The following is a 12,132-nucleotide window of genomic DNA, read 5'->3' as shown; positions in this document are numbered from 1 at the left end:
TCTTCTCTGGGAAGATGCTATAGCAGCCTTCCTCAAATAAAACCTGGCACATCTGGAAAGCAGCAAATAGCGGTGTTTCTCAACCGTGGCAGCTGGAAGACGGGTGGACTTCAACTCCCAGAATTCCCCAGCCAGCATAGCTGAAGTCCACCCATCTTCCAGCTGCCACGGCTGAGAAACACCGAGACGGGAAGGCTGAATAATAGAGAGATGCCTACATTTCTCTGTGTTGAAACTTAACAGGTGATATCCTGACCCATTACGTTGCTGGGCCAAGCCATTTCTGGCAGTGGCACATAGGTTTCAGTTGTGACTGTGCCCGGATTTCTTTGAGACAATGTTTACAAGGAAGGGCGTACCCCGTGCCAACATTCTGGCGTTCTACAATTAAACAGCGTGTGCCCAACGTGCTCGTTTAAATGTGGCTGGCTGGTTCTGCTGAACAGGAGAAATTAAATTAAACCCATCAACGACGCCAAAAAGGTTTAAAGCCTCAACCAGTCGAAAAGACCAAATTATTTTACATTGCTAGATGCGTCTAGGGGCTGAAAGGAATCCGGCTCAGGATTCTGAGATCGGCTTACAACCGCAATTGAGACTGGAATTACGGTTGTAAGTCATGCCTGTCATTAAGTGGATCACAAAATGGCCACGCCTGATTTTGCAACCTGTTTTGTGGCAGTCGTTAAGCAAACCCATTTTAGCCCATGGCCTTTTTTTCCCCACCAGAAATCGGAATAAATGTCAAGTTTCCTGCAAAAAATGTAAACATGATCACGGACGCTACAAATAGCCATAAACATGGGTCAGTAGCCCAGCATCCCAAAATGCAGTTGTGACCACGGGGGTGGGACAGCCATCGGAACCTCCGAAGTGGGTCACAAATATCCCTGGGGAGGTATGTTGCAACTTTGAACAGTCACAATTTGAGGCCTACGTGTAGTTTTCTGTAGATCAGATTGTGAGAATGCGACTTAGCTGGCCTACTGGCATCTTGTCAGCATGGCAAGATGAACCTGTGATATCTCCATGAGAACTGGAGAGATAGTTGACAGACTGCATTCAACCATGGTTGGCTTGATTCCTTGAGCAAACCATAATAGGTTGCCTATTTCCTCCATGCTAAACCACAAACCAGGCTGAGAGCTACTATATGCCCTCCCCCCACCTCTCGGAGATGTGTCCACTTGGATTTAAGGCTTGGCGCCAACCGAGACCTCGGGGCAAGGCTATTGGGTGGCAGTGGTCATCCAGAATCTCTCCTGATGATCCCAGGTCTCTGGCTGTGAGGCCCTGCTCCCAAAACTGGCTTGTAGGATCCGTTGGGATGTTGCTACTGAACCATCCTCCCTGCCCAAGCTTTGCGGAGGTTGGCAGTGGAGTTATCAGGCTTATGGTCCCGGAGCGCTCAATCTTCCCAAGGTTAGGCTTAGGCCCTAACCCTGGAAGGGCTTGCCTTCAGAAGTTGTGGCTGCTCCGTTACTGGAGGTTTTGAGGAAAGATTGAAATGGTGTAGGATCTCCTGCTTGAGCAGAGGGTTGGACTAGAAGACCACCAAGGTTCCTTCCAGCTCTGTTATTCTATCATCCCTGGCCCTCCTCTATCAACCCTTCTCTTTTCCTTGACTCTCCTCTGGCTGGAGAATAGAAATGTCTGCAATATTTCCTTTTTCACGATGTCCTCATAAGATACTTTGGGGGGGGGGATCGAGGTTCCCTTCCTTTGAAACCACAGCCTCATCCTCCTTGCCTCTCTGCAACTCGGCGCTTCTCTTGGATCCAGTCGCTGGCAAGGATGGGAAGCAGCAGCTGCTGCCTGTTCCTCCCGTGCTCAGCGAAGGCCAAGAGGCCTCCCCACGGACCGCTCGGTAGCTTCTGTCCCCGGCTGGAAGCCCCACAACAGAGGAGGACAGGCTGAAGCTGAACATTGGCCAGGCCTGGAACAGACCCCAATGCAGATTTGGTTACTTCTCGCTCCCTCACAGACTTCCTTCTGAAGGACGGGCACTGCGTGGGTGGCGGCCCTGTCCTCCAGAATCGGATGGTGGTCAAGCACACGGGCGGCCACTACCGGTTTGACGTTTCCAGCTTTTGGAGTGCTGGGGTGGGCAGTTGCCCAAAAGCTTATTGAAGGCCAGGCTGAGCTAAATGGCCAAGCCGAAGGAAGGTGGGAAGAGGCCTCTGTTCTTCTGCTTATTCTCATAAAGCTCATAATTTCTTCATTTGTTTGGTTAGAGCTTGAGAGCTAAATTGATAACAGAGGTAGCAGAGGATGGAGGTCGTGGTGATTCGTGTTACACATCTTTTCATCCCTAAATTCATTTATCTCAGTCTGCTCTTTGGAAGGAATCATTTCTGGGTGTCCTTCCTCAAACAGAAAGCTGGAGAGATGTCTCCCCCATGCAAGAGAAAACCTTCACTCCTTGAACCACCAAACACGCAAGACGTTCTCCAAATTTCTCTATTGACGGAGATTTGGGGGACACGTTGTTGTTGTTATTTGCGAAGTCGTGTCTGACCCATCGCGACCCCATGGACAATGTTCCTCCAGGTCTTCCTGTCCTCTACCATCTTCTGGAGTCCATTTAAGTTCACACCTCCTGCTTCAGTGACTCCATCCAGCCATCTCATTCTCTGTCGTCCCCTTCTTCTATTGCCCTCCATCTTTCCCAGCATTAGGCCCTTCTCCAGTGAGTCCTTCTCATTAGGTGGCCAAAGTATTTGAGTTTCAACTTCAGGATCTGGCCTTCTAAAGAGCAGTCGGGGTTGATCTCTTCTAGGACTGACCGGTTTGAATGCCTTGCAGTCCAAGGGACTCGCAGGAGTCTTCTCCAGCACCAGAGTTCAAAGGCCTCCATTCTTTGGCGCTCAGCCTTTCTTAGGGTCCAACTTTCACAGCCATACATTGCAACTGGGAAAACCATGACCTGGACTATACGCACTTTTGTTGGCAAGGGACACATTCCTTTACCTCAACTTAAAAGACCTGAGAGAGGAGGAATAATGGAGTTGCAAGGGATTTTGGAGGTCTTCTAGTCCAACCCCACCTGCTTAAGCAGAAAGCTTATACCATTCCAGACAAACGATTGTCCAACCTTTGACTGAGACCACAGGTTTCCCCGTGATGTGGATCTTCTTCACTGGTGGACAAACTGTTGTCTTGGCTGACTACAGAAATCACACTGGGCCATCGTAGACCTTGTCCAGTTCAGGCCTAATGACATCGTGGTCATTTATAATTTTGAAGTGTGAAGCCGACCAGCTGCTCCTTAGATAACCACCCCTGATTTAAGGATGGACGGACCCAGCTTGCATGACAAACTTGGAAACGTTGAAGATGTGTTGACTTCAGCTCCTTCATGGGAATTGGGTTTAGTAGAAGGGGGTGAAGAGAGGGTGGGGAACTGCTTGCCCCTTACTTCATACCACCTCTTCTCCAAGCCCCTTTCTCCCAACAGCAGCAAGGAGCACAATTTTGCAAGAATTTGGGTCCGTGATATTTCTGGCTGAACCCCACTTGCTGAGGACCGGCTGGCTTTGCTTCCTGGCCCTTGTGTGCTGTCTCGGCTTCCTCCGGGAGTTGCCTGTAACTTGAGACCAGCTGCCGGATGAGTCCCAGGTGAGGAGCCATTTTGTCTCCCTGCCTCCTTCACACAGTCACCGACCAGATGCTACCCCTCGGCGTGAAGAGATGGCTCTGCAGGTGCCCGCGGTTGGCATCCTGAAAGGGGTGGCAAATTGGTAGTTTCAGGCTAAGCTCACCCAATATCCTGAGCTACAAGCAAGCTGGTTACCATCTCTAGCCTAATAGTAGGACCCACTCTGCACGGCTAGAATGTGGTTCTGGATGTTGTGTGAATCTAAAGGGTGTTTTGCCCATAGCAGCATACAGAATAGAATGCAGAGCTGGAAGGGACCTTGGAGGTCTTCTAGTCCAACCCCCTGCTCAAGCAGGAGACCCTACACCAGTGGTTCTCAACCTGTGGGTCGGGACCCCATTTGGGGTCGAACGACCATTTCACGGGGGTCGACCAAACAAGGCTGTCCGCCAATTTTTTCCCCCTTTTCTTTGGCCACACCCCTGGCACCCGGTGATGTATAAGTGGTTGGGGGTCACCACAACATGGGGAACTGTATTATGGGGTCGCGGCATTAGAAAGGTTGAGAACCACTGCCCTACACCATTCTGAACAAATGACTGTCCAGCCTTTTCTTTGCAACCTCCAGTGATGGGACACTTACAATTTCTGGACAGAAGCTGTCCCACTGATTTATTGTTCCCACTGTCAGGAAATTTCTCCTTACTTCTAGGCTGGTTCTCTCCTTAATTGGTTTCCATCCGTTGCTTCAAGTGCTTTGAATTTTTTTGGATCTTCTGAGATGTTGGCTAAGCTGGCAGGAATAGCCGACACCTCAGAAGACAAGGTCAGGATCCAAAAAGATCTTGACAGACTTGAACAATGGGCCCTATCCAACAAAATGATATTTAACGTGGGGAAAAGCAAGATTTTACATCTGGGCAGGAGAAATCAAAGGTGCAAGTACAGATTAGGCAAAACCTGGATCAAAAACAGTCACTGTGGGAGGGACCTTGGAGTCCTAGTAGATGATCCCTTAAACATAAGTCAGCCATGTGTGGCAGCAGCCAAAAAAGCTAATACATTGTTTATACAATGGTTGTATAAACAGAAGCATAGAAACAAAATCAGGTGAAGTATTACTGGTAGTACTTTATATTTATAAAGCCTTAGTGAGGCCACACCTGGAATCCTGCATCTGATTTTGGTCACTACATTACAAAAAAGATGTTGAGACTTCGGAAAAAGTGCAAAGAAGAGCAACTAAGATGATTAAAGGCCTGGAGACTAAAACATATGAAGAACAGTTGCAGGATTTGGGTCTGGCCAGTCTAGAGAAAAGAAGGAGTAGGGGGGACATGATATAGCAGTATTCTGGTAATTGGGGGGCTTCCAGAAAGAAGAGGGGGTCAAACTATTCTCCAAAGCACCAGAGGGCAGGACAAGAAGCAACAGATGAAAACTGACCAAAGAGAGAAGCAACCTGGAACTAAGGAGAAACTTCCTGACAGTGAGGACAATTAACCAGTGGAACAGAAGTTGCCTTCAGAAGTTGTGGGTGCTTCATCACGGGAGGCTGTTAAGAAGAGACTAGACAGCCACTTGTCTGAAATGGTATAGGGCAGTGTTTCTCAACCTTGACCATTTTAAGGCATATGGACTTCAACTCCCAGAATTCTACAGCCAGCATTGCTGGCTGTGGAATTCTGGGAGTTGAAGTCCATATGCCTTAAAATGGTCAAGGTTGAGAAACACTGGTATAGGGTCTCCTGCTTGAGCCGGGGGCTGGACTAGAAGACCTCCAAGGTCCCTTCCAGCTCTATTCTGATTGAATATCAAATAACAGATGGAACCCCAAAGGTCTTCTAGTCCAACCCCCTCCTTGAGTAGGAGACCCTATATCCGTGGTGGCGAACCCGTATGTGCCATTGCCCTAGTCCTGGACCTTCAGCTGGGTTCTATAAAACCTTTTCGCTTTAGGCCTCTGCCGCCGTGTGCAAAAAAAGAAGATTCAATCAATTTCAACTTCGTGAGGGGGGGGGAAGATCTTGCAAAGTTGGAATTGATTGAACTTTTTAGTCCCACCCAGTCTGCCATTACCACCACAGCCACGCCCACCCAATGGGCCACACCCACCCAATGGGCCACGCCCACCCGCCACCCGACGATGCATAAGTGGGTTTTGGGTTGCAATTTGGGCATTCGGTCTCTAAAAGGTTCGCCATCACTGCCCTAGACCATTTCAGACAAAGGACTGTGCAGGGTCAACCTCTTCTCCAAAGCACCTGAGGGCAGGAGAAGAACTTCTTGGATGGAAACTTATCAGAGACCGATCCAATCTAGAAGTCAGGAGACATTTCCTGAAACAGAATAACTTATCTCCAGAAGTTGTGGATGCTTCATCCCTGGAGGTTTACAAGAAAAGGATGGACAGCATTTGAAGACAATGGAGCCTTTCTGTAGAGTTGGAGGCATCTAATTCCATCAACTTCACTCGTTATGAACAAAGCTAGACTCTTAAAATATAGAATAACAGAATTGGAAGGGACCATGGAGGTCTTCTAGTCCAACCCCTGCTCTGTAGAGAGACTTGGCTACTCTCTACCAAATACTCATCTTCCAGATTGCTTAAGAGCGATTCTGTCTCTCTTTTCTTCCAATTCCTCCATTTTAAATACAGGTAATCCTCGGTTTACAACCGTTCCTTTAGTGACCATTTGTGGTTACAACAGCACTGAAAAAAAGTGGCTTAAGAGCAGGCTTCACACTTACAACTGTCACAGCATCCTTGTGGTCACGTGATCAAAATTCAGATGCTTGAACATGGCATGACGGTTGCAGAGTCCGGAGGTCAGGTGTTCCCCTTTTGCAGATTCACTTAACAACCGTGTTATTAACAACTGCAGTGATTCACTTAACAACTGTGGCAAGAAAGGTCCTAAAATGGAGCAAAAACTCACTTAACAACTGTCTCTTAGCAACAGCAATTTGGGGCTCAATTGTCTTCATAAGTCGAGGATTGCCTGGAGAAGAGAGTGGTTTTTTTCTCTTCAATACAGCATGTTCAACACAAAATTGTGTTTCGATAACCCAGTGTGAACCAAGCCAGGCTTTAATTTTTGGTTTTCACAATTCTCCAAACGATTTCTCGGTGGGGGATGCAAAGCAGGCAGATCCTGTTGTGCTACTTTAGTTGATCCTGTTAAAAAAACTCAGATGTTTTTATAATCCCGCCTCCCCCCCCCCTTTGCAATGGATTAGCACAGCTATGATTGCAATTTCATTTTCAGTCTGATGCAAATCCCCCTCCCCCTCTTTTTTTTGGCAAATTTGCTTATTTTTATTTTTTTTTTTATTTTTGCAAAAGCTCTCCAAAAATCCAGCAATCCCATTTTTTGGACTACAGGTTGTTTTCGCTGCCTGGGATCAATGCAAGGTTGTGTAAGATGCAACTAGCAAGTGACTACATTTACATCTCTCTTTCCTTCACAGAGACACACAATCTAATTTAACCAGCTTTTTGCACACTTACACACACACACACACACATCTCCTCCTCCTGCCATTTCACATAATTCTGTGACCCGGTATTGGGGCTCAAGGGAGAATTCCCTTCATCCCTCCTGGCTCTGCTTGGATAATTAGCAGTGGCAGCAAGAATTATAGGCTGGGAAGGGGGGGAAAGGCAGAAAGTCAACAATTTTCTTTACAAAAGGCTGGGAAGCCCATTCTTGCAACCTGTCAAGGCCCGTCTGCCATTTAGGACAAAAAACCCGAAAGGAACTAAAACCTTTGAGACAAAGTGCCATCGCTGGGGGGGGGGTGTCAAACCCCCTTTCCTTTCGCTTTGAAAAACAAGAAATTTCGGGTAAGAAAAAACATGTAAAGATTTTATATACATATTTTCTCATAATGTATATGCTGTCTATCTCACCAAGACTCAGCTCTAGGCAGATTACAGCCAAGTATAATAACCAGATAAAACAGGAGTTTAATCAAATTTACTGGGGTTTTTTAAGAAGAGACTGGAATGAAATGGGGTCTCCTGTCGGAGCAGGGGGTTGGACTAGAAGACCTCCAAGGTCCCTTCCAATTCTGTTATTTTGTTATTCTAAATTATTGAATATATGGAGAGGGCTCCCAAATTTTAAGGGAATTGCAGCCACTGAAAAATCACGATCTCTGCATAAATTGATGTTTACTTATACTGAACTGAACTTGGGGAACCTCTTTATCTTCTATGTATCCCTGGATTTATAATCTATTCATGTAATTTGAGAGCCTCAGTTATTTATTGTGAACTTGTATACTTTCTGTTAAAATCTCCCGGGAAGAAATCTATCATCAGAAGACATTCTAATGTATGCTAGGTGGATGGTTAGTTTCCTGCCACTTTTTTTTCTTCCTTTTCAGTGCTGCCTCTGAAAAAGGATTTAAATCGTATTACTTCCCTTTGTCTTAAAAAAAGCTGCTTGTTTCATAGTGAAGAAACAAATGTAATGAAAATAGATTGGCTTCCAGTTAAAATGGAATATTTTCTGTTTCTTTTTGGGTTAAAACTTGCCAGAGTTTTTACAAAATTCATCTAATTGTAAGCGCTCCAAATAAAACGGATTTCTTTCCAATTCAGTGCAAGTTCTAGAGTCATTTTTCCTAAGTCACAGCTGTGAAATTGTTCAGTTGCTCTCGTTTCTCGCATCTTGATGAAGTCAGCAGCTGACTGCGATGTTCGGGATGCTTTTTTAAGGAAATGGGATATAATCTGAATAAGTTTCACTATTCTTTACCCAAATACAGTTCCAAAGCCTGAATTTCTCTAACGGTGATCCAAGAGGTGCATTTGAGCCCCCATTTCCACAGTAATGATGCCCCTCCCCCGCCGGGCCTTCCCCATCCACACCTGGCCGTGATGCAACTTTCAGCAAAGGTTACCTGGCTACTCTTGGAAGTAAACAAGGCTTGTGCTCACCACCTGTGGGGTCTCCAGAGGAGAGGGAGGCCTGGTCCCTGGAGGCCGGAGGGGGCGAGATCCCTGGCAGCCTCACCCCAAATGGCTGGCAAACCTAGTTTTCTTCTGTCCCCAGGATGGTGGCTTGATTCTTACCCGATTCCCACAGTCCTCACGTCCACAGTTGAGCCTAAAATTTCCATGGCTAAGCAAGACAGTTGTTAAGTCCTGCCTTCAGGACAAGAAGCACTGGGTGGAAACTAATCAAGGAGAGAAGCAACCTAGAACTAAGGAGAAACTTCCTGACAGTTAGAACAATTAACAGTGGAACAACCTGCCTCCAGAAGCGGTGAATGCTCCAACACTGGAAGTTTTTAAGAAGAGACTGGACAGCCATTTGTCCGAAATGGTGTAGGGTTTCCTGCCTGAGCAGGGGGTTGGACTCGATGACCTCCAAGGTCCCTTCCAACTTTACTACTATTATTATTATTATTGAGTTTTGCGACCATGCTTGCCACAGTTGTTAAATGAATCACTGCAGGTGTTAAGTTAGCGACACGGTTGCGAAGTGAGTCCCGCTTCCTCACCGACTTGGCTTGTCAGAAGCTCGCAAAAGGGGATCCCCTGACCCTGGGGGACATTGCGACCGTCTTAATTATGAGCCAGTTGCCAAGGGTCTGAATTTTCATCATGTGACCACAGTGATGCTGAAACGGACGCTAAGTGTGAAAACCAGTCCTAAGCCACCTTTTTCAGTGCTGTTGCAACTTGGAAAGGACACTAAATGAATGGTTGTAAGTTGAGGATCGCCTGTATTGCTGGCATCTGAACCTGGTCAGTTTGTGTGCCCAGCGGACAGATGATCCGAGAGGCCTCGCTGGGGTCCCACGGATCCCACATCCTGTGTTCCTAGTCAGAATCCGTCTCCCCAGGTCAGTTGGAGGAAGCCTAGTTCAGGCAGAACACGGGATGCAATTACACATTTGACTGACAAATAAAATAAGCACAGCCTTTTGGTTGTTCACCCAGGCCTGAACTTCTATTAGACAGCATCGCCCAGCAGTCTGAGGGTGGCGTTGTGCTGCTTTTAAGGGTGAAATCAGCCGTTAAGTGTTTGCAAACCATCCCCAGTTTGCCCAATGGAAAACAAACCAGGTTCTCACCGGTATACTTTGGAGAAGCTTGCCAAAGGATGCTAGTTGGGCATTTGTGGTTGTATGAAGCTGGCCAAGTGCAGCCTCCCCCCCCCCCCTTGACCTCAGCTGCTTCCCTGAAGGCAGAAGGAAGGTGGGCTGGAGAGAAAGTGGCAGCTGCCCTCCCATTGCCCTCAGGGGGAACAACATATGGGGGCGATTGAGGGAGGAGGAAGGGGACGGTTAATGAGCAGAGGCTTCCTTGAATGCTGGCTTTGCAGACCGGCCACTTTGGGAGGGAGAGAGGGAAGGAGGGAGGAAGGAAGGAGAGAGAGAGAAAGGAAGGAAGGAAGAAAGAAAGAAAGAGAAAGAGAAGGAAGGGAAGAAAGAGGGAAGGAAGGAGAGCAAGGAGAAGGAAGGAAAGAAAAAAGGAAGAAAGAAAAAGAAAAGGGAGGGAGGGAAGGAAGAGGGAAGGAAGGAGAGTAAAGAGAAGGAAGGAAGGAAGGAAGGAAGGAAGGAGAAAGAAAGAAAGAAAGAAAAGGGAGGGAAGAAAGAGGGAAAGGAGAGCAAGGAGAAGGAAGGAAAGAAAAAAGAAAGAAAAAGAAAAGGGAGGGAGGGAGGGAGGGAAGGAAGGAGAGTAAAGAGAAGGAAGGAAAGGAAGGACGGAAGGAAGGAAGGAGGAAGGAAGGAAGGAAGGATGGAAGGAAGGAAGGAAGGAAGGAAGGAAGGAGGAAGGAAGGAAGAAAGGAAGGAAGGAAGGAAAGGAAGGAAGGAAGGAAGGAAGGAAGGAAGGAAGGAGGAAGGGAAGGAAGGAAGAGGAAGAAGAGGATGAAGGAAGGAAGGAAGGAAGGAAGGAAGGAAGGAAGAAAAGGAAGGAAGGAAGGAAGGAAGGAAGGAAGGGTAGGAAGAGTAAAGGAAGGGAAGGAACGGAAGGAAGGAAGGGAGGGGAAGGGAGGAAGGAAGGAAAAGGAAGGAAGGAGAAGGAAGGAAGGAAGGAAGGAAGGAAGGAAGGAAGGAGGTAAGGAAGGAAGGAAGGAAGAAGGAGGAAAAGGAAGTAGGAAGGAAGGAAGGACCCAGCTTTAAGTCAAAATGACCCAGGCTGTTGCTTTGGTGGTGAAAGGGCCCCCACTATCCCGCCTGCCTTAAATTTACGATTTGCTGATTAAGATTTAAGATTGGTTAGTGAGGGAGGGGAGGGGAGGGTTCCTGCCTCCCTTGGAAGGGACCCTTTAAAGCCCGGTCTTCCAGAGCATAGGGGTGCCACATGGGGGGGGTCACCAAATGCGATTAGGCAAGTCAGGGAAAGACTTGGCCCTTCCGTTGGCACAAGAAGCCATGCCTGGTTTGTGTGTTGTTACTGTGGATCAACACAGCCCTTTGGGTTTGTTTATGCTAGCCCAGAAATTGTTGCCAGCCTGATCCTCCCTGCCCTCTTCTTCTTTAATTCCTCCTTCCCTCCCTCTTCCTTCTTTAATTCTTTTTCTTTCTTTCTTTCTTTCTTTCCTTCCTTCCTTCCTTCCTTCCTTCCTTCCTTCCTTAGATCAAAACTGCCTCTTGTAGTTTCTCAATAGCCCAAATCCCCTGTAATGAGGTGAAATTTAAGCGAAGCATTTCTTTCGGAAGAGACCATCACATGCTCATTCGTGGAGTGTGGCCCTCCGGCCACGGGGCTGGGCACACTCCAACTTCATTGCCCCGTCTGCTCTGTGGCTTCCCAAAAGTCTCCTTAATCTCCAGGGAGATTCAGTTCTGGTGGGGGCCTCCTTTCCAGGGAGCAGGTGGGAAGAGGAAAAGGTGCAGCTGGGGGAGGTCACAGAAAGCAACAACAGCAATGTCTCCTCACCCTCCATCTCAGGCAAAGAGGTGAGTGTTTGAAGCAGTATTTCTCAGCCTTGGACAGAGTTGAAAGGGACCTTGCCTGGAGATCTTCTAGTCCAACCCCCTGCTCAAGCAGGAGACCCTATGCCATTTCAGACAAATGGATTTTCCAGGCTCAAAAGCCTCCAGTGATGGAGCACCCACAACTTCTGAAGGCCAGCCATTCCACTGGTTAATTGTCCTCACTTTTAGGGAGATTCCCCTTAATTCCAAGTTGCTTCTCTCCTTGATTAGTTTCCATCCATCATTTCTTGTCCGGCCCTCTGGTGCGTTGGAAAATAATTGACCCTCTCTTCTTTGGGGCAGCCCCTCAAATATTGGAAGTCTGCTATCATGTCTCCCCCGTCCTTCTCTTCACTAGACTAGCTGTGCCCAGTTCTTGCCACCGTTCTTCATGTGTTAGCCTCCGGTCCCCCAATCATGTTGCCCTTCTCTGCAGTCTTTCTAGACTTGAGTCTCAACATCTTTTTTGTAGTGCGGTGACCAAAACTGAATGCAGGATTCCAGGTGTGGCCTTGCTAAGGCTTTATAGAGCGGTACTAATACCTCAGGTGATCTTGATTCAACTCCTCTGTTAATGAAATTTAGGATTGCAT

The sequence above is a fragment of the Crotalus tigris genome, unplaced genomic scaffold, assembly GCF_016545835.1.
Source record: "Crotalus tigris isolate CLP2741 ecotype Arizona unplaced genomic scaffold, ASM1654583v1 scf7180000019143.106728444:792265, whole genome shotgun sequence".
Classification (NCBI taxonomy): Eukaryota; Metazoa; Chordata; class Lepidosauria; order Squamata; family Viperidae; genus Crotalus; species Crotalus tigris.
This window is presented reverse-complemented; position numbering follows the sequence as displayed.